Genomic DNA, 21,927 nt, shown 5'->3' on the forward strand with positions numbered 1-21,927 from the left:
CAATACTGACAGATCTGAAAATAATATACAAACTAATATTTTTTTCTAGCGCCCCTAATAGTTGACATTTTTTACTGAACTGGTCCCAGCGCTCATTATTGTTTTATTTACCTTTAGTTTGCTGTTCGGATTATGTAATAGTGAACCTGTTTGATGCTTCATTCATAATTTCATTTTCGTATCGTACACGGAGTTTGACAACTTTGTCTTAAAATGTTAAACCCTCGAACGGTCGGGAGCTTGTCTGGGATAGCAATGGCCCCCTGCCCCCACAAGTTAGGGCATTGTATCGTGGCAATCACTTTTTCTTAATTGGAAGGTATTGTTTACGTAATTGACTTTGTACTTCTGCTATTTTTATTCGGCAGATCATGTCTGACAGTGTCGTAAAAAGGGGGGATCATCCGCCTCTAGCCCTCCATTAGTGTTGTGATTTTGAAAGTGGATTTCGCTTACATGCAATATGTTCTATTGGTGATCCTGATGTTAGGAGTTTCCTTTTTAGTTCCTGGCGTAAGCATGCGGGAGCTTGTAGTTTTACACCAGATGTGCTGCTATTATAAATGTGTGTGTATGTAGTATTTCATTCCTCGGTAACTAGGCTACCAGGTAAATTTAAAAAAAAAATATGGTGCACAAGTACCCAATCACCTAAGGAATAAAGATCCCCGCATGTGATGGCCAGCTCAGCCGGCGACAGATTCGGCTCGGCTTGTCTTGCATATGTATTTTTTTCTTGATAACTACTGGCTGAATATAATCGAAATTTGCTGCACAGATAGCCCATTGTCTAAAGGATAAAGATCGCTTTACTTGGTGGCTGACTCAGAGAAGAACAGGATCGGATCGGTTGTGTTCGTATGTGGTTCTTTATTTCTCGATAACTACTGGCCAGATTTAAATCAAATTTAGTGGCCAATTATCCCATGGCCTCAGGAACAAAGATCATTATATATTATGGCTGAGCCGGCCGGCGACAGGCTCGGCTCTGCTTGCTTTGTTTGTCGTATTTTAATTACCGGTAAATACTGGCCGAATATCGTCGAAATTTGCTGCGCAGATAGTCCAATGTCTCAAGAATAAAGATCGTCATACCTAGTGGCCGACTGGGCCAAGGACAGGCTTGGCTCGGCTCTGTTTATATAAAAAAGGCAGTATATGTCTCGCTAACTACTTGTCAGACTTTAATCAAATTTAGTGGCCAAGTATCCCATCGCCTAAGGAATAAAGATCAAAATACATTATGCCTATGTTAGGATGGCGACTGGCTCGGTTCAACTTGTCTTGTATGTTGTATTTTATTTCTCGGTAACTACTAGCTGAATATCATCAAAATGTGGTCCACAGGAGGGCATCATCCAAAGAATAAAGATCGCTATACTTGGTGGTCTCGGCCAAGGACACGCTTGGCTCGGCTTTTATTGTGCATAGTACTTTATTTCTTGGCAACTGCAGGCCAGATCTAAAGGAAATTTGCTGGAGAAGTAGTCTATCGTCTAGGAATAAAGATCACTTTATTTGGTGGTCATATACAGGTTAAGCTCGCCATCAGAGACATCGTTCTACATCTATGCACGCTGAGAGCTTCCGAGTTTGGTTCTCTGACTGTATTACCTTTGTTATAATTTATCACAAAGAAAAAAAAAGAATTAGTTTTGTTAAAAAATTCCTGGAAACTCTACATTTACCCATTCATAAGATTTTAACAAATTATTACATACAGTATCCATCAATCTTTTCGATCCCTTTTTCTGTGATATCTGTATCAACATGTACTACCTTTGATTGCAAATAGAGAGCATTAAAAATGTATGTTAAATGTATACTGTTTTTACATTCCTGAGCACCAATTAGCCGAATAGCTTGTTCGCGATACTATGATGTAAAAGGCCCTATACTCCTAGTGGTAGCACCTAAATTATCCAGTGTTAATTCACTATCATAAGTAGAGTTGCCAACTATGGAAAATAGAAAAACCGGCGCCCCCTCAATATTCCCTAAGATATAGATCTAAGTGTGAAGTATCTCTGTTCGGATCTCCGATGAGAAGGAACATACTATCGTGAACAAAAGTGCATTAGCACCTTTATTCTACATATCCTTAGCACATTCACTAATAAGCTTAATAGGTACAATGTGCTATAAATTAGGGAGGGCCAAAATTTTCCTGAATCCTGATTCCAGAAATTTCACCTTCCGGAATTCGCCATCCCTACTATAAATAAGAAAATGAAACCGGCATTGATCATTTTATTGTATTTATCACCACCTCTATAAAATTATCGAAAAAAGTACAAATTAATCTTTACGTGACAGTTTAGATTTTGGAAAATGAAATTTCTTTTTTAAACTTATATTTCAATTACAGGAAATTGCTTTAATAAGTCATTTTTTCTCTCAATAAATGTGTAAGATTCCTTACAAGTAAATTTGAAAATTTCTGTGACACGGTCTTTGTCATCTCTTTAAAATTATGTAAACAGATGAACAAAATATATTAATCGTTGATAAATGGTGAAAGGTGACAAATTTGGATTTATAGTTACTTTTTGCAGATTTCATTGTGCCGACAATTTGATCATTGCAACTTACAAGAAAAGAACTACGAATATATTTGGTTAGACGGAAGAGGAAGGGCTGAAGAATGTGTAGTCTTGGGTATAAGAATGTGTTCATTTCCCTTGTACAGTGCGCCACATAACTTCTTGATGTATAAAGTCCGTGAGATACGCAACCCAACTGACGCCTGATCCAAGAATAATTACTCCTGGTTGAGTGGCTAGCACAGCAGCATGAAATTGCCCTCAACTGTTAGAAGAACAAATCGTAAAGTGTGTCTTTTGGAGGAGTAAAGAAAAGCTGGCAGACGAAATGGCGAAATGGAGTCTTTGGATACTTGTACTCACAGTAAACAGCACAATATACGGACACCAGAGGAGCCGATGAGAATATAACAGTCAGGGGACTTAAATAATCTTATAATTAACTCAAATGAGGGATTATAAAGAAGTTAACTTACTTCAAATGACTATACATATTTGCGTATCAAATAATATACGGATAGATTATGTGATATATGTAGTACGATATTTTTTAAGTAAACACAAAGCCTGGAGCTGAGTTTTGAAACTATTAACGATAGTCCTACCTTCAAATCAATTAAAATATGGATAGATCATACGGAGAAGAGCTCAGCCTCCAATGAAAATTTTGGGGCTCTAACAGGGCCTGAGCTCCTTCGTTCCAGCTCCACTGATTGATACATAATAGTACTTCGAAAGAAGAACTTGTCCGATTTCATTGTTCAGTAAATTACTTTTGAAAATCCTAAATATTGGTACGCAGTAATTTATTAGTTAATATTAACAATGCAAAATTCGATAACTCTCAAACGAGTTGGAGAACTTTTCCGTAATAAGCGTATTTCCTCTTAGGTTGCAAATATAACTGAAGGTTCCTGATTTGTATAATATTTATTAAAATTTACACATTTATACCCAAGGAGAAAAGAGGAGAATATATTGTCAATTAACAACAATTTAAAAATGCACGAAATTAACAGATATCAAATATAGAACCATTAACAGAGTTAACTCTGTAATTCGTTTTCTCTATTCATTTTCATCCTTTATTTTCAGGATTAGATCATCACTGAATTTCTCCATTGGAGATTATCGGGAGGGGGTGAGAATTGGCAAACCCGGGCCAGGAAATTGGCAAACCACAACGCTAACCATTAACCTAAAGCGTTACTTAGTCTGGCTCGCCTAAACAAAGAGTTTTTTCTGTTCGGTCAAAACAGTAGCTAGTTTATAGTCAAATTGATTGCCGAAACACAGGAATATGGAATATATCGAATCTCTACATTGGCTCAGTATGGGAAAGTAAATGGAAATGTTCAATATTACAGTAATAATACAATCAAGTGAAATTATGCCTGTGCAAATACTTTTATACTAACATAGTGAATGAAACTAATCATTATTTGAGTTTATTGCGTTGACAATGTTGCCAATCTGGTACAAAGTGTTATAATTTCAAATACCAGTAGACGTCCACACCTTAGCCTATGATTGCTGAAATCTAAACATTCCTAAATATGGGGCACTGTCTTCCTAAATTTATTTGAGGCATAAATGAAAGCTACGTAAAAATCATCACCACCTCCAGGCGGGAGTTTACGTGGTTCGGTTTTTACGTTAATCAATACGTCAACGTCTCATATAGTCTTGGTGTTGAAAGGGACGTTAAACTCAAAATCAACTCAACTCATTAAGATCATAGTTCTAAGTTAAATATCAACTTGAAACCATACGTCAAAAATGAAAATTATTCATCCTCTTGGAATATATATATGTAGGTACGATCTTGCCCGTCCCGTATATATATATATATATATATACATATATATATATATATATATATATATATATATATATATATATATATATATATATATATATATATAAAGAGAGAGAGAGAGAGAGAGAGAGAGAGATAATAGAATAAATATGGTTGTATTTATCATAGGCCCGCGGTGGCTTAGTTGTAGAGCGTTTACCTCTGGTGCATAGGATCCCTCGCAGCTTGCACAAAGTGAGATTTGTGGTGGAGAAACACCGTGTGTGCGGGGGTTTTATCAGGGTTCCCCTGTTTCCTCCCACTTTCTTCGTTCCACAACTTTCATTCATTCCTCATCATCAGCCTCTCCTTTACCTAGCTGACATATGCATGGCATGTCTAAGTTAAAGATTTAATTTCATTTCGTTGAAAAAATTAGTATAATTCAAAATCTGCATCTTTATAAAGCAACTTGAAAAATCATATAGATGTATAATGCTTGAATTAAATCGCAATTTCAGTAATCTGCAATATCTTACGTTTCTTATTTATTTACATCAAAAGTTATTTTATACTTTATAGCAAGAAACAAAATTAAATCTTTAGTTTTTCGTTCCACGATTATGCCGGTTAATCTAAAGGAGACGGTGATGATCAGAAATTAATGAAATGGTGGAATGAAGGAAGTTTGAGGAAACGAGAAAATCCCGAGAAAACCCACGAGTACGGTGTTTGTCAACCACAAAGTCAATATTAGCTGCTAAACAGGACACAATTATCTATACCTTTGGTGTGGGAGGCCCTGGTCCGATTTCAGCAGGAGCTCATGTGGTTCGGATTCCATGTTAATCAGTAGGTCCCGTCTCGTATAGCCTCGCTGCTGAAAAGGACGCTAAACTCAAATTTAACTCAACTAAACAATTATCTATACATTGAATTTAATTAGAAAGTCGGTATTGTTATCATAAGAGCAAGTTTATGAATATGAAATGTATAATAATGGTTGCACACAAATTAAACATAACTTTCTTACAAGGCTGTCTATATTCATTTTCGAGTCTATATTCTATATTCTTTATTCTTTATTCTATCTTAGGACTATCGTTAATACTTTCAAAACTCAGCTCAAGGCTTCGTGTTTACTTTAAAAATATCGTACTACATATATCACATAATTTATCCGTATATTATTTGATACGCAAATATGTATAGTCATTTGAAGTAAGTTAACTTGTTTATAATCCCTCATTTGAGTTAATTATAAGATTATTTAAGTCCCCTGACTGTTATCTTCTCATCGGCTCCTCTGGTGTCCGTATATTGTGCTGTTTACTGTGAGTACAAGTATCCAAAGACATATTTTTGCCTTTTGAGTACTCATACCTTTTTGGGAATATATACTTGACATAGCATGTCATTTAAATCTACGCAATACGTAACCTGTACGCATGAAGGTAAAAAATATTCTAACAGTTGACTCAATGTTCAACTACCGGAACTGACCTTGATAGGTAAGTCGGACTAAACGCCTTGTAACAAGAGGGCAGCTAATTACCCATGTGTCTCTTACAGTAATACAGCGAGCTGTGTGCGTTCTGAATCACTCCTTGCGAAAATATTGTGTGTTTGCGAAAATATTGTTTGCTTTTCTTGCTTTGGGGTAAAGAGTAAGAAGACACCTTTGCACACCTTGGGAGAGTGGGAGGGAGTAATATAAAATGATCGAAAGACGATTGATGCAACTCCCTTGTATACTATTATTATTATTATTAATGATAATAATAGAAAAGTAATAATAATAATAATAATAATAATAACAATAATAAAATTTACATAACAATAAACAAAAATTTGTTGATGCGTTTTCTTTGAACTTTTGCTTTGAGACCATTAATGTTTTGCACCGTAAATGAAATTCCACCATACATTTGCGCAGTTCTCGTGAATTACATTTGTAAAATGTTAATTTTTACAATTGTAACTTCCATCAAAAGTCACTCTGTTACTGAAGTTGGTTATCATTCATTAAAAGCCTTGGCAAAAATTCTGATTATAGTAACATAACGCAAAAAAACAGTCATTATAATTATTATGTTTATTATCGTTACCTAAATCCCAAATTCTTGCGTTAACAAACGATTCTGCGGCCCTTTTGTTGCATAGACCTTTTGACCCGGGCACTTTTGATGAGGGCCGTCTTGATGTGGCGTCGGTTGACTCGGGCCCTATTGTAGCGGGCCCATTTTTGACAAAGGCCCGTCTGACGCAGGTCCTTTTCACTTGGGTCATTTTGTCGTTGGACCCGTTTGCTCAGGCTCTTTTTATGAGTGGGGTTTTGATTCGTCCCCCTTCGACCCGGTCCCTTTTGTTGAAGGGTATTTCGATTCGGGACTTTTGAATCCTTTTGTTGCAGAGACCTTTTGACGCGGGGCCGTTTGACTTAGAGGCAGAGGTGGCTCAATGGTACAGCGCTCACCTCTTGCGCTAGGGGTCCCGGGTTCGATCCCAGCCCACGCCAATTGAACTTCGTCATAGACATACACCGTGTGTTTGGGTTTTCTCGGGATCTCCCGTTTGCTCCCACTTTCTTCATTCCACCATTGCATTCATTACTCATCATCACCATCTTCCTTAGCGTAACCGGCATAAAAGTGGGACGTAAAACTCAAAGATATTTTATATATCGGCCTTTGCCCCCCCCCCCCCCCCGGTGGAAAATAATCCTGCAGGCGTTAGTGATTATGATGTTTCTTAGTTGTTCTACACACGGAATAAATAAGTCTGTGTTTTATATAATAATGAGAACCTTATTTACATTTATTACGGTCCTTGCTTTATTTATTTATTTATTTACTTATTTATTTGTACCTATTACAGGAAATAAATCCCAAAACAATAGGCTTACATATTAGTAAGACATCAGTGAATATACTATAGAAAGGAAAAGAAAAAATAAAAAGAGAACATATAAATAACAGTTAAAAAGACACTAATAATATAACTCCATAGCGTAGAAGATAATTTGAAAATATAATATTCAACTTAAATATTTTCACAACAAGGCCTAATATTTACTCACACGCGGCTTATATTACAATAGATTTATTTGTTTTTATATAAGATGAAAAAGATGATGAAAAATCTAACTCAATATTGGTTGCCGATAAATTATTGTAAGTTTTACACATTCACCCTAATCAGTTTCCATTTCCATATAATTACAGTGAGGCGAATAAAATAATTCATGCACAGATTTAGGACTTAGAATAGTGTCCTGCGAACATGTCGTAGTAAATTCTTGAAGAGTGAAAAACACTAATAGCAGTGATTAGCTCAGTCGGTCCCTATAGTTCTTTGGTTAATTACATAAATCTTAAAGACGTTGTATCTCTTTCTTTCACTTCTTTCTACATCATGTCTGGAGATTAATCTTTGGAAAAATAAGCTAGAGTGACAATTTTAACAAGTAAGATGATCTACGCTATCAGTGACATATGTTGTGGTGTTTAACCTAACATATAAGGCAATAAATTGAAAAACAGAGATGACAGTGCACTGATACATGAAATTTTTGCCTTTACTCTCTATACCTACATTATTTCCCTAGTTAAAATAAAAATTCTTCAAGGGGCCGCGGTGGCTCACTCTTAGAGCGTTCACCTCTGGTGTTTGGGGTCCCGCGTTCGATCCCCGCCCCGGCCAAGTGAACTTTGTGGTGGAACTGTGTGCGTGGGTTTTCTCGGGGTTCCTCCGTTTCCTCCCACTTTTTTCATTCCACCATTTCATTCATCACTCATCATCACCGTCTCCTTTAGCCTAACCGGCATAACCGTGGGACGTAAAACTCAAAGATTTCATTTTAAAAACTCTTCAAAATTTATCACAAATTCTTATGCAACTATCCCTTTCTTAGAGAACTGCGAGGTCACATACCCGTCACGAAGATGTAAAGGCACTTTTGGCGACGAGGATACATCAAGAATTTCGGTGGCACACTGTACATGGTCAGTTATTCGCTTCAAACGCCATATTTCTGACCTTTTCAGGCTGGTGTATGTAATAACTTCTATACATTGCTTTGTTATATATTATAGGCACGCCACGAAATCTGAAGTCTGAATAGAGTAACAAGATTATACAGTTTTGTTGCAAGATATAATTTATGCAAATGTCTATCGCCAAACTGAAATATTCAGTCACTAATGGCGACCTGGCGATCGAAAATTTAAACCTGGGGACCAATTTGGTTCATAGGCGTACATGGCTTCGTCTTAAATTAGTTAGGCACCAAATAAGTAATTTTAGCTGCGATGGTGACCTGGCACTCCGGTTTGTTCAACCAATACCACCCACACACACATATATATATAAAATGCTTTTTCTGTGAGTTACCTTTGATGAGTTTCTCGCTATGCCACTGATGTCTGATATGTATTTGATCATGTATTTGAAAGATAAACTAAAGTGCTAGGAAGTAAATGAAATGCCCTTCCCGCTTCCCTGGTGGCCAGTGTATGTGTAACTTTGGCGCATGTAGTCCTGGGTTCGATCCTTGGTGGGAAGTGAGCTCGTGCCTCAATGACATTGGACAGTGCAAGTGGTGACTACCGGCAGTAAGCTCATTGGTGGCTAAGTGGTTAGCCCACGCGCCTTTGGCTTGGGAGATCCGAGTTCGATTCACGGCGGGAGCTCATGTGTTTCGGGTTCGTTAATCAATATGTCCCGTCTCATAAAGTCTTGGTGCGAAGGTGACGTTAAACTCCAAATCAACTCAACTACCGGCAGTGTCATCAGAAGAAGTTAAAGTCTTACCAATAAACTTGATCTAAAAATTTTACTCTTTAATCACTTTCTTTCTCCTCTTTATAAATACAGAAAAGTCAGAGTAATGTTATTATCAAAAGAATGTGCCCGGGACGTGGGATTATGTTTACTCAATCTTAAGTATGAGGGGAGGAAAAGCGGACTGACAACCCTGGAATTTATTTCCTAGTATAATGGAGATTCTTTCTAAGCAAACCTTAGACCGCTTTCGCCAACGTTACTCAAGCGTAACTCCAAGACCATCATAATTGAACAACAAAAAATACAGGGACAAGAATAAACCGATAAAGAAAATATATATAGAGATGGCACTCATCAGAACATAAATATGTCTACTTACACAAAAACGTTTTGCAGAATTTGAATATGTTGCATATCGCTAAAATCAAGGAACAAAACACCTTGGGTTCGAGAGGAAACTAGTATTTATTGGTACCAGTTTTATCTTAACAATCTAAATCAGGTGCGATACAGGTAGGTATTTCAAATAACGTTAATCCCTTGGTGACTGTAACTACAGTACCAAAATGCAGAGTGTCCCAGTGAATAACTTTATTTAGAGTAACGTTATTCAAAGCATACCATTTTAAAAGTTACACTGAATAATATTGTTATTAACTAGATGCAGAAATAGGTTACACAATAGTAACAGTAACAGATGACGAATTGCAAATATTGCACATTTCGTTAAGTTATCCACCCTTGGAGAAAATGTCTTCTCCGGGATAAATTTAATCGAACCTCTTCCTGAATGTATCTCTTGTACAAACTACGACGAATTTACATACTAGAAATTAACACTGTACACTCAAATCACCCTGCTTGTATATTGTTGATTTTTTCTTATTTGCGAATAAATTTTCTCTTCGTAACTTGGCATTATGACCGAAGGCACAAACGACGTAGCCAACCCAAAAATGTAGGAAGGACCTGCTGAAGTTGGGGGGGGGGGCGATCCAATAATATTATAGTTCATCACCATATTATAGTTCATTTGCAAGCCTACTGTGAAATTTTAGGGGCGCCAACAAAAATTTAGTGGAGAACCGGCTCCCCTAGACCTTTCTTAATACGTGCCTGTGAGGACATTAATTAGGGGTTAATTCAGGCTTTAAACAAAGTCTATTTACATAAGGGTACTAACCAAAATTAATATCATAAATAGGTTTCGTGTGCTTTTACATGTAACTTATACTACAGTTTTTAAGAGAAACGCAAAATTTGAATAAGTATGTATAGTCATAGTCAGTGCAAACGTTTTCTTCTGAAAAGACAGATAGCGTTCAAACGTGACGATTATTCTTTAAAGTGTACGAACAACAGATCGAAATTTAATATCAAATTTCGAATGGTTACAATAAAGGCATGAGCGAAAAAAAGTATTTTCGTTAATTAACTATCTCAGCAGTATTTCTATAGAGGAATAAAACGAATTCAATGGAAATTTCCATTCTGCTATAACAATAACACTTGCGTGATAATGACGAACACCAATGATAAAGTTGTCTACATATAATGATATACTGTTCTTTTTTATTTCTTACCCTGACTCTGTGGCAACGTAAACAATTTACAAATGATTATTGCATTTTAATAACGTAGTAGATGTAGTATAATACAATCAATTGAAATACTGCTTTATTATTCCTGATAACCTTACAATAATATAACGAGTTCAATATCTGTTTCATAATTTCGTAGTTCTCATGTTTGTGTTAGTTACAGATAGCTGTTACGCAACAAATACACAAGTGAAGAACACGACTTGGCGCCAGTTTGTCTACGATACAAATTTTAATAGAATGAGCTGTGTTATTGTACAAAACAGTTTCATGATTGATATATAAAGAACCATTAAAATTATAGCTCCAACTTAAGTTACTCTTTATTCATGTAATTCTCTTTTAATTTTGATAGAAAATCTAATTGAAGGTAAGAATAGACTATTAAAGCTGTCTTGTTGAAAAGCGTTTGTAATGTAGTGTTATATAACTTGATTTTATTTGTCGGTAAATATTTCAAACTACATCTACTACTAAAGTACATCTTTATACAAGGTGATATACACATTCATGTTATAGATTTTAGGGCCAGTAATAATGAATATAACGAGTACTGAGTATACAACACCCAGACACAAAAGTATCTCTCCCCTACTATCCATTTCATAAAGGTAGTCCCCTGACTTCGCGGTGCTGCCATGACGTCCAGTGAAAACATATATTGCATTGTCGTACCACGTTGGAATTGCTGGAATGTTGTCTTTTCAATAGTGAAGACATAAAAATATAATGAGTTCTGAGTATAGTGCACCCAGCCACAAAATTTTCTTCACCCTATGTGCTCTAATTCCATTACTTGGAGTCCACGTATTTTGCAGTTGTGAGAACGCCTAGACAGATGCAACCCAACTTACACGTAACTTGTTTCGGCTCTGACTGTAGTTGGTAGCCCTGATCCAGGTGTTTATCCAAATAAAATTGTGAAGTAGGTGTCTAACGAAACATTTTGCCATTCTAAGATGAATTTCTATGATTCGGATCGTGTTTTCCAAAGAACACGATATATTTATCTAATTATTGCTGTGTAGGAAACGTATTATATCTTTCTGTACTATATGTTTAGTGATATAAAATACTGACCACGCATGAATCAGAAAATGCTTGAAAGTAGCTGAAAATATAAAATCTAGAACAACTGCTGGAAATAAGTTAGTAAATGATTGCGTTCATTGAGAGACATTCTCCAATTCTCCTAATTGCAACATATTTTCTTTCTGGAGGAGAGAAGATCTTTCGTGTCACACTGAGTATGTATTGAAATTGAAATATTTGGAAAAATTTTCAATCTGGCCGGGATTGGAACCTTGGCCTGCCGAACAGAAGTTCAATATGCAAACCACTTACCTACCGCGTCACTTAACCTTCTACCTAAAGCTTTAGCTACTTAAAATCGTTGCATGTAAGACTAAACAATCTACTAATGCTTGTATGGGAAGACGTTCCTTGTAAGTGTCTCAATGACTTACTGGAGCTTTCCTTCGTAAACTCAATAGCAAGTTATATAGACCTTCGTCAATGAAAAAAATATCACGAAATCTTCTTCCAGTTGAGGCTACCTCATTGTTTTGAACTGCTCCCGATTTACATTACAACTATTCTTTCTCCTTTCTAAAGAACAAAGCATTTACGCCGATCCCAAAAATTTAAATATTCGCGCGGTACTGTAGCCAGCTGTTTCAAGTTAGTCATATAAAATGTACAAAAAAATTTGACTAAGAGAACAGAAGCTAACCAAACCATGTGGGGCTTCAAACACTTTCCTACTACTAATACTAGTACTAATATTATTACTATTATTATTATTATTATTATTATTATTATTATTATTGTTATTACTTTTACTATGGATCCGTATAGTAAAACTGAAAGCTTATTTTAATGAAAAAAAGGTTATGAAAATTTAAAAAATCCTTGGGCAAGGTTTGATCCCAAGCCAAAAACTATTTTCATTACTAGAACGTTGCCCTAGAACACTGTGCCACGAAAGCCGACTGCTTTTGGCTTTAATTTCCGTTATCAGAACCTATCCGCCGCTGGCTAAGATCAGATAATATCTTAAATTCTCAGAATCTCCCGCACACCAAGGTCTGCGGGGTCGTCAGTTACCCTTCAGGTCCCGTTCCGTACACGAGAAATTAAGGGACAATTTTTAAAATTTGACAATAATATACGAATATATATTATTGCTAGTGCCCCTAATAGTTGACATTTTTTTATTGAAATGGGTCTACGACTCATTATTGTTTTATTTACCTTTAGTGTGCTGTTCTGTTTTTGTAATGTAGTGAACCTTTTGATGCTTCACTTATAATTTCATTTGCGTATCATATATGGAGTAAGACAATTTTGTCTTAAAATGGGAACACCTCGAACGGTGGTGATCTTCCCTGGGGTGGCCGTGGCTCCCTGCCCCCGAAGTTATGAGCCTGTGTTGTGGCAATCATTTTTCTTTAATTGGAAGGTATTATTTACGTAATTGATTTTTGTAATTCTGCCATTCCTTTATTATTATTATTATTATTATTATTATTATTATTATTATTATTATTATTATTATTATTATTATTATTATTATTATTATTATTATTATTATTATTATTATTGCAAAGTCGAGACTTGGCTACATATTTTCAATACATAATCAACATACCCCACTTTATGTTGTTTGGAGGAGGGAAATATTATTCTGTTACTCTTTATTTGTTTACTTGCACGCTACAACAAGCCTGAATACTACATTTCACCTTTTAATATCTACGAGAAGAAACATGAAGTTTGTGATGATCATAAGAGAATAGGTGAATAAGTGATGAGATCAATGAGCTTTCTGTATTAACAACATTTAAAGTATCAGGTTGTCAGAAAAGTCATGACATATTTCGGTATAATATGAAAAATGATGGTTTGTGGATATACTAGAGTTATTCGGATCATGCAATAGTTTGTCATGAATAGCTAAGATGTTGAGCGTTTTGTGTAGTAATGTTGCTCTTTGTTCAGTTTGGTTTTATAGATTTGATCAGAGATGGCGTGGGTCAATGAAAACTTGACCAACCCCTCACCGCGACCCAGCCTGATCCATGATTCACCACCCATCTTGGCCCACACTAACCAACTACCTACCATGACCCACTCCGACCCACCATCCACCATAAACCACTGACCTTCTAAAACCCATCATCATCAAATCTGACACATGATCCACGTCATCTTTTCTACCGACTAAAGAGTTTATACGTGTGATAAAACCAGGTTGTCGAATTCTAACTAGTCGGAATTTGAATTTCTACGGTCAGTCCCTGAAGCACCGCTCTGTTATAAGAATGATGGATCTGACCTTTACGATATAAAATGGTAAAGTGTTTGTCCTGGGCAAACTTACGATGAATTTCAATTAAATTATCGTGGTCTAATTATTTCCTTGTTGAATTATCGATACTTCTCAGTGGAAAAGCGGATGAAATTTGAAACTCCCAAATCAAGGTTTGTTGACCAACATACCGAAGCTTACATTACAAATTTTATGTCTATTTTCTGACAATTTTATGGTTTGATTGCTCTGTGGTCTAAACGCTCCATATAATAAACAACCTTCAGCAATTATTATAAAGCACATTGCAAGCATAAATGGAGATATGATGCGAATCACTGTATTTTTTGTTGAGTTGAGTTGAGTGGATTTGGAGTTTAACATCCTTTCGCAGCGATGCTATATGAAAATGGACCTGCCCCATGCCGTAAACGTCGCCAACACCTAGTTGCACACTTGCGGGTAAACATCGATCGTCAATATAGAGACGAGTCGAAGGATTGGCGCTAGTGTCCCACTGCCGGCAGAGTTTCGTCGAGCCGAAACAGATATCTCGCGTCGGGATGTTGAAGTTACCATCGCGTGGCAGCGAGGGTTCCTTTTTGTCCATGCTCCTTCAATTCGTCGCGGAGAATCACGAAGGGACCAACACGAACTATCGCCAGTCATGTGCATGTGGTTATAATTGTATATTATTTTTAGCTGACGAATTGTTCTTAAAGTAAGCTTCGGGGTCAAGAATAATCTCAACATTATAAAGTGAATAATCTTGAGTGCGATAATTATATGAATTTAGATGGCAACTGTCGTCGATCATTAGGAAGTGAGTATGGGAGAACTATTAAATAAAGTAAATAGATACGGGTCATTTTGTTATAAAATTACATGGCGAACGCATTTAGTCTTATCCCAAACAGTTATCGTCTCACTGACTGACCAAATTAAAAAGATCTCAACGATTTATCCCTTTACAAGCAACGTTCCTTCATCGCCTCCGCTGCGAAGGCGGAAGAACACCCGCGCAGTAATCATAAGGTTGGTGGTTCGAGCCTCCTCCGGGATACTATTTTGGTACTTTTTAAAGTGTATTTTAGACTTACCTTAATGTAAACAAATCACACATATAGGCGATTTAACATATTTTGGGGGAGTAATTTTGTGGTTCATTCACGTTTTGATGCGTCAGAAGATGCTGTCTACAATGCTGAGCAGAGAGGGTCTGTTGGTCAGAGTGCGTCATAGTGAGTGGTGGGTCATGGTGGGTGATGCGTCGGAATGGGTCACGGTGGATGATGGGTTGCAGTGGGTCACATGCTGTTGACCCACTGATCCACTCAGAAATCTGAATCAATTTGACCCACTGACTCACTCCAACTCTGGGTTTGACACTACATAGAAAATGGCATACCAAAAATTGCATGTTCGCCATATTCTATTGTTTTTCTTCAGGCAAGTGAAGAACGCGCGAATAGTGTTTGTGTTTTTTATGTCCTTCATCTTTCTGTGTTTTTGTTCCTGTTCTTAAAAAGTTAATGGAAAAACTGTAAAAGTTGTGGAAATTTTCACAATCTATAAAACTGATACTTCTGATGTATACTAACGTGAAAAATACTCAATTTCTCTGTGTCTAAGAGTTGAGACTATTTCCTTTACAGGTGAAAGGCCAACGACACAAAATTACGTTATGCGTATCAACCTTCGTAACTGTCTGGCAAGTAACGTGTTTGGAAAAGAATTAATGAACACATAAGGTCTAAACACATAAGGGATGTCACCTCACCTTTCTAGTTAGAAGAAGTGCGAAACAAAATGCATTACTGTTATCAGCTAACAAATATTTGTATTCCATTTCTTGTTGTTATAAATGTATCAGAATTTACCATTAACATTACTGCCAACAGGAATATTTTGGCCTATTAGCTGGCTTTCGTTACTGTATACACTGAAAATAATGGAAGAATATAACTACAAGAAATTTTACAGTAATTTTTTCGTGTAATACAATAGGACCAATAATTATCAAAAGAATATATATATATCAATCGATAAATCCCATCAAAGTGAAGAAAATGACAAACGAATAGTTATGGTGCTAAAAAGGTTATTAGTACCTAACAGTAACAGGCTCTACAACATTACTCCTATTAAAGCAAAACTGATATTTCAAAAACGCATACAGCTTTTCATTATGACACTACGAAGAGATATGTACATGCTATGGTTAAGGATGCAATAACCAAAATTATTATTAACTTTTATACTTTAATTTTAATGGAATATTGTGCAAACTTCGGATTGTAATTGCAATAATGTTTCCCCTTGGAATAGGATTATACGAGTCTTACCGCCTCAGGCAAGGTGCTGATAACAACTGTACGTAATATGTGAAAGTAATATAATGGTAGAAAATTAAGTATGACTAACTGATCAGATGATGATATAAGCATTGGAGTGGAACGATCTCCAGTGACGGAGTAGATCTTCTGATGGAAATTATGAAAAGAAGTGTGTACTCCTGAAATACAATTTCGCTTCGAAAGGTCGAATTGTGACGCAACCACGCGGATGTTTATTAGTGTATTAACCAAGGCTTTAAAACAATGGCCATTTACATAAAAGTACTGAATAAAATTACTATGGAAACAGCCTTCCACTGCTTACATTACACCGTTTAAGTGAACTGTGTGTTCATGGGCACTGATTGTGTTGTGCTGTTAAGGAAAGTAACACTAGTTACATATTTAAGTGATTTAGTGAATTCAGTACATTAGCTATATGTAGTAATATTATATATTTGATACATTTTAGTATAATATTGCAAATTAATATAGTACAACTTAGATATTTAACCACATTCATATAATAATAAGTAATAAATAAATAGACAAATAATTTACATCTTAAGGAAGCGTTGAATTAAATATGGACACATTTGAGAATCATGCACTGTATTTCTTTGCAAGCGTTTTCCTACTAAACGGTGCAAACAGATTCTTTTGAGCTGACAGTGTATACTCCGCATCAAAAAATTGCGACAGCTAACGCCGTGCAGCTAGGCCACCCAATATACACCTTCTTATCCCATAATCGTGTCTGGTAAAGATACTCTCTTTCTTTTTTTCTTCTCTCCCATACTAAAATTAGCTAACAACATGAACGCAATTCTAATTTTAAACTGCACATGTATTAGTATCGATAAAATGAAATAACAAAACCGACATGAAACAAGATTCATAAGTTTACTTAGGGAGAAGCTGAAACACACACTATGAATAATTGAAACCAATGGATGTCTATTACACAGAGGTTCAGAAATGATGCAGAGAGAGAGAAGGAGAGAAGGTGAGAGAAGACGAAAAAGAAAAAGGAGAATAGATAAAAATGTGGAATTTTAAACTTAGTAAGAAAAGAACCTAACCTTATAAAGTTCCGTTACCAGAAATCCAACAGTAATATAAAAATAACGTTTGTTTTTATATATTTTTTCAGGACTATTCGAATATGTAGAGGATGCTTGAAACATTCACTAAGTAACTTTAGAAAAGGATAGTATACTCAATTTCCAGTAGAACTGTAGATCTCAAAGATACATCTAAGATAATATCAACAGTTTAACACATGTTTTGTTTTTTCGTGGTTCGGTTGTAAATTCGGTAGTGGTCATTGGACGAACTGATGCAAACTACATTCTAATAAACCTAGTAGGTAGCGTAGTTCATATCTTTCATTCCAGACTACTAATGCAAAGTGAACAAAAAAAGAAAAGAAACGAAAAGGAAAAGGAAGGAAGAAAGAAAGATAAAATTGAATGAGTGCTATTTTACTGATAAATTTTTATCAGAAATATCCTATATTAAAAGTCCAAACCGTATCATAATGAAAAGTTAAAAATTTTCAAATGAAAAGTTGGATATTCCTTATAGATGTAGCAGACTTTGCATGTTTCAAATCTCAACGTGAATAAAAAACATTGAATTATAAGATGGAAACAAATTTGTGTCGAACTAATATAAATAGGTTTTTGTTTCCAAATTTATTCAACATTCGTACATACGTAAATCGTCTCTATCATGATAAAGGTGTTTACTTCCACAATAGAGGTTGCCATTTTCTAGTCTTTTCCGAAGATTTATCTATTCCGAACATCCAGCATCACTTTCATCTCTCGTGAATATAACGTTGTAATTCGCACAGATATTATGAACATGCTAGAGCTCAAACGGATAATGTTGGTTAGCTAATGGAACACAACTGGGTCGAAGATTCAAAAATTTAATCTTAAATTTCAATTAGTTAGAATGAACACATGAGCGAAAATGAGTAAATTCCTTAATCAGATAGCTGTGAAGTATGATTTATAGCAATAAAAAATTTAGAGGAAACTTCCATTCTGTGTTAACGTGCGTGATAATACGGAACAGCAATGAAAAAGTTATATCTTTTCAACGATATACTGTCTATTATTTGTTACCTACATTCTGTGGCAATATATTCTATTCACATTTGAAGCTGCATTTTAATAATTAAGTAGCTGAAGTAATCAATCCATGAAAATACTGGTAAATTATTCTTGTCATTTCCGTAGTTTTTATGTTAGAGTTTATTACAAATAGTTGTCATAAAACAATTACCAAGGTGAAGGATAAAATTTGACGTCAGTTTGTCTGCGAAGTTTTAACACAATGTGCTGTGTTATTGTAGTAGTTAGTTTTATCATGAAAAAAAAAAAGGAACCACTAACATTATAGAGTCCAATTTAAATTACTCTTTCTTCATGTAAATTCTCATTTAATTTTGATAGAAAATCTAATTCAAGGTAAGACTGCTTTCCATGTGTTGTTCAAAAGCGTTTCTAAGGTAGTGTGATCTAATTCAATTTTATGTGTCGAGAAATGTTTCAAATTTTATCTACTCTTCAAGTAAATTTTTATACGGAGTGATATATAAACATAAATGTTATACCCTTTTAGGACCAGTAATAATAGATATAACGAGTACGGAATAAAATAAACTTCTAATAAGAGCTCTTGGAAATCTACGTTTTAACTGCAATACAGAGAACAGTATAGAAATCAGTGAAAATTGTCTTACGCCTGCTGAGAGGAAAAGCAGAATATGATTGAAATTATCGCTGTTTTCTTTTCTGCATATTGAAGATTTGTTTCACTGCGTCTAAGTTCACCTGTAGAAATAGCTTGACGCCATTACAACCAACTTTGTGCCCTAATAACATGTTTAACCAAATCTCTCTCAGAATCAACTGGGTCCCTTAAAGTAGACTCAAGTTGACCTACAGATTAGAAAAAAACATTTGTGTTAACTCCGGCGAGAGTTCAAGCCTTAAAATTGGTTCACCTCGGCCTATCAACCTGTAATCGATTCGTTAGTTGAGCTTGTTGAGAGCCGTAGCTAGGATGTTGAGCGGTTTGGTTTTCTGAGAGCTGCCTGATTAGCAAAAGTGCCCCGAAAGAGCAAGAAAGAACAAAAAGTGTTGGAAATGAGTAAACAAGGCGTCACCCTGAAAACGTATTCGCTTCCTATTAAATGAACATTGTTGTGGGTTTGCAAAGAAATATATTTGTTAAAAATTTCTTACTCTCTCGGCTCACAACCAACACGTTTCGATACATACCACTAAAAACTTTTACTGATTAGTTTAGCTTACTTATTATATGTGATTTGTTACCAAAGATTACATATACAATGACTAACAGCGGGAAACCCCGTGTAAATAACGACATTTGCGTATTTGCGTGATAGAATAACAACGAAAATAGGGCATTACCTCAAAACACAAATGCAATGAATGTTAGAGCAGAAGTAGTGGATAAGCGACAATCATTAGCTGAGATCTGTCAGCAAACACGGGTGTTGCAAACAGAAAGAGACTAAAATTATGAGGGAACAATTCAGTAGAACTTTGCTCTGTGTATTTCGATTATCAATTGTAATTTCTACTCCGAATAATCAAAGAAGATTCATGCTATTTAGTGTCAAAAATGTCCTGCTTCGTCGAACAGGAAGAGAGCTAAACTGAAGTAATAGAACGCAAAACCTTATTTCTCTAGAGCGAGCTTTAATATACTTCAGAGAATTACAAATATTGCGAAGTCCAGCATATTATTCAGAATGTACATTCTTCAGTTATTACTTGTCCCGATCCATGGCTCAGTTCCTGGGCTTGCTATGCGATAGTAGTCAAGGGGAGATTGAAGCTGCATTGCAGGATTTGATTTAGTTTGGCTTCAGCGTCTTGTTTAGTAGCAAATCTATTTGAGACGTGGACCTACAGGTTACCATGGAATTCGAACCACCTAACTCTCTCGCGAAATTGAATTAAGGTTTTCGGCATCAATGATTCGCAGGATATTCCGCAGCCACAAGGGAGCTTTTTTTTCTCCACAAATCAGAAGAACTGGTTAGTGTTGAGGGATCAAGAGACTGGTCGAAAAGTTGTTTCACATAGCATAATATGACCTAAATTTTGATTTCTAGGAGCTATTGTTGAAACGGGACGCATACAACATGGAAGTGACCGTAACATTACAAAAAACTTGCTTCAGTCTTGTAATTTCGAGAATTGTGCAGGGTGATGAAAAATTGTGTTAAAGACTTCTATTTCTCGTACTAAGTATAGAAAAAATAAAATGAAATGAAATCTTTGAGTTGCATGAAAATAAAATCTAATCTTACATGTATTCTCCTTATCCAAAATCCCTCAAGTTTTTTTGCTTCTAAAAAACAATTGACACTGTCAATCATAATGGGATTTCGAAATTTGGATTCTGTGCAACAAAATAGGTACTTCGAATAGATATTCTGGCATCTGGTGCACGGAACTTTCATTTTTTGTGTGATTATTGGAAATATTGGCTGTGTAGTTATTGAAAATAATATTTTCAGATGATAAGAAGATAAACTGTGTTGATTTATTATTTTATTAGTTTTACTTAGCTATTCCAGATTTACGGATTAGGTCAGATCGTGTTAGTATTGTTTTGTGAGTAATATAATTTAAACAAAAGTAAAGATATTTGCTTTAGAGAATATTTCATGGTAACTACAAAACTTCCTTCTCTGGCCTTAGCAGCCCGTTAAAATTCATGTTCTCAATATACATTTTCAGATTATAAATGAACAGATAAATAATAGATTGAATAAAAATATTCGTTATAAAGAAACTTTTTCAATCTAAGATTATTAATATTATTATACCAGTCGCTATTAATTAAGTAAATAGTTAATTTTATATCACAATTTTTAATGCTTTTGCAATATAGACGGATAGACTTGAAGATAGTATAATACAAACATAGACGGGAATATATAAGAAAGATTACATTTAAGAATATTTGTAAATTTTATGAGTTCAGCATAAGTATCAATGGAAGTAATTTCGGTGCCTTAAATTACAACTACTGAAGATTTTTTTCTGCTTTCATGAGGTTCGTAGTTTGAATCTGGAACAGCAAATTCTAGTCTTAAATTCACAAAGCTTTTAACTGCATTCTCTTTGTATAATATATTTATATATAACGACAATTGAAATTTGTATAGAAATAGTATATAATTTTGTTACAGATAACTAAAGAAGATTACAACATACCATCTTGCAGAATGTTCAAGAAGATATGCATTACATTCTTCACGCTACTGTTTCTTCAAACCCACGAGTGTAATTGCCACAAGGGAATTTCACAACTGGAATTGCAGACTGAAGATCATTCTCAACTTATAACTCTTATATGTAACAAATATACACATAATATTCAGTTATCAGTAGCGTATGATGTGATCCAGGGAAGCTTCGTAGATAATTCTATTTATCACCTAACTAGAATATGTGCAGTACCTATATTCGTTCAGGATCTAAAATCACAGATGCCTCAT

This window comes from Thermobia domestica, chromosome 15 (assembly GCF_964235325.1).
Source record: "Thermobia domestica chromosome 15, izTheDome1.hap1.1, whole genome shotgun sequence".
Lineage (NCBI taxonomy): Eukaryota > Metazoa > Arthropoda > Insecta > Zygentoma > Lepismatidae > Thermobia > Thermobia domestica.